This window comes from Apium graveolens, chromosome 4 (assembly GCF_009905375.1).
Source record: "Apium graveolens cultivar Ventura chromosome 4, ASM990537v1, whole genome shotgun sequence".
Lineage (NCBI taxonomy): Eukaryota > Viridiplantae > Streptophyta > Magnoliopsida > Apiales > Apiaceae > Apium > Apium graveolens.
This window is the reverse complement of record NC_133650.1, coordinates 95,374,564-95,375,922: the sequence shown is the minus strand read 5'-3', so window position 1 is coordinate 95,375,922 and position 1,359 is coordinate 95,374,564. Positions and strand designations below refer to the sequence as shown.

The 1,359-nt window shown below is 41.0% G+C and overlaps 1 non-coding gene across 1 annotated transcript; it reads left to right on the top strand.

The window, feature by feature from the left end:
• The first annotated feature begins 956 nt into the window (after positions 1-956).
• LOC141723055 (small nucleolar RNA R71) lies at positions 957-1,063 on the top strand. Its single transcript, XR_012576048.1, has one exon. It is a non-coding gene; the product is annotated as a small nucleolar RNA R71 (small nucleolar RNA).
• Positions 1,064-1,359: the final 296 nt, after the last annotated feature.

The window sequence follows — 1,359 nt, the reverse complement described above, 5'->3', positions numbered from 1 at the left end:
TTCTTCTTCGGTTCCACCTCAGCATCCTTCTGTATAACTTTTTAAGCTACAATCTCATTTTTTGGAATTGGAAGGGTGCAGACGCACCTGTATTCTGGATAGAATTTTCAGACTATTCATCTTGCTGAAATTGGGGGCTTGCGACCTTTCCAAACCTCAAGGTGATGGTGTTCACCTGTTCTTTAACTTCCCTCTTGCCTGGATTGGCTTCAGTATCACTAGGAAGCGTTCCTGGTAGTCAATTTAATAAGACGTTAGCAATTTGCCCTATTTGGTTCTCCATAGTCTTGATAGAAATAACCTGACTTTGGCATATAAGAGCCTGGTTTTTGCACATGAGCTTTAACTCCCCCGATTCAGATTTTTCATTCGAAAATTGACCTGCACCTCCATGAGTTTGTTATTGAAGTTGGAATTGTTATCTTGGTGCAAATTGTTGCTGAAAACCAGGAGGATTGAATTGTTTGTTTCCAAATTGCTGGAACGGCTATTGCATCACATTCTGATCGTTGTTTTAGCTGAAGTTAGGACAATTCTAGTTTCCAAGATAATAAGTTTCTGGAATTGGTTGCTCCGATCTCTGAAAGTTGCTCACAAGATGAGCTGATTCACTAGATATAGCTTATTGCTCCGTCACATGCGAACCTGCACACAACTCACAAACACTGGTTATCTGATTAACACCATAGTTAACCAGAGAATCGATCTTCATAGACAATGCCTTTAGTTGAGCAGCTATAGTCGTAGCTGTATCCACCTCCAGAATTCCTGCTACCTTTCCATGAGGTAGTCTCTGAGTTGGGTTCTGATATTCATTGGAAGCCATCAATTCAATTAACTCATTAGCTTTATCATAGCTCTTAGCCTATAAGGCTCCACCTGATGCTGCATCGAGCATGGGTCTGGATTGTGCTCCCAAACCATTGTAAAAGTAATTGATAATCATCCAATCAGGCATGTCATGATGAGGACACTTCCTAAGCATCTCCTTGTAGCGCTCCCAAACTTTATATAATGATTCTCCCAATTGCTGTGCAAATTGAGTAAGAGGGTTCCTGATTGCAACTGTCTTCGTTATAGGGAAGAATTAAGTAAGAAACTTCTGAGCACGATCCTCCCAAGTAGTAATTGAACCAGCTGGTAGAGAGTGTAACCAGCTCTTAGTCTTGTCCCTCAGAGAGAATGGGAAAAGTCTCAGCTTCACAGCATCTTTTGAAATATTGTTGAACTTGAAGATGTCACAGATCTCGATGAAATCCCTAATATGCATATTAGGATCTACCGTTGGAGAACCCCCAAACTGGATCGAATTCTGTACCATCTGAATCATGCCATGCTTGCTTTCAAAGGTATTAGCTG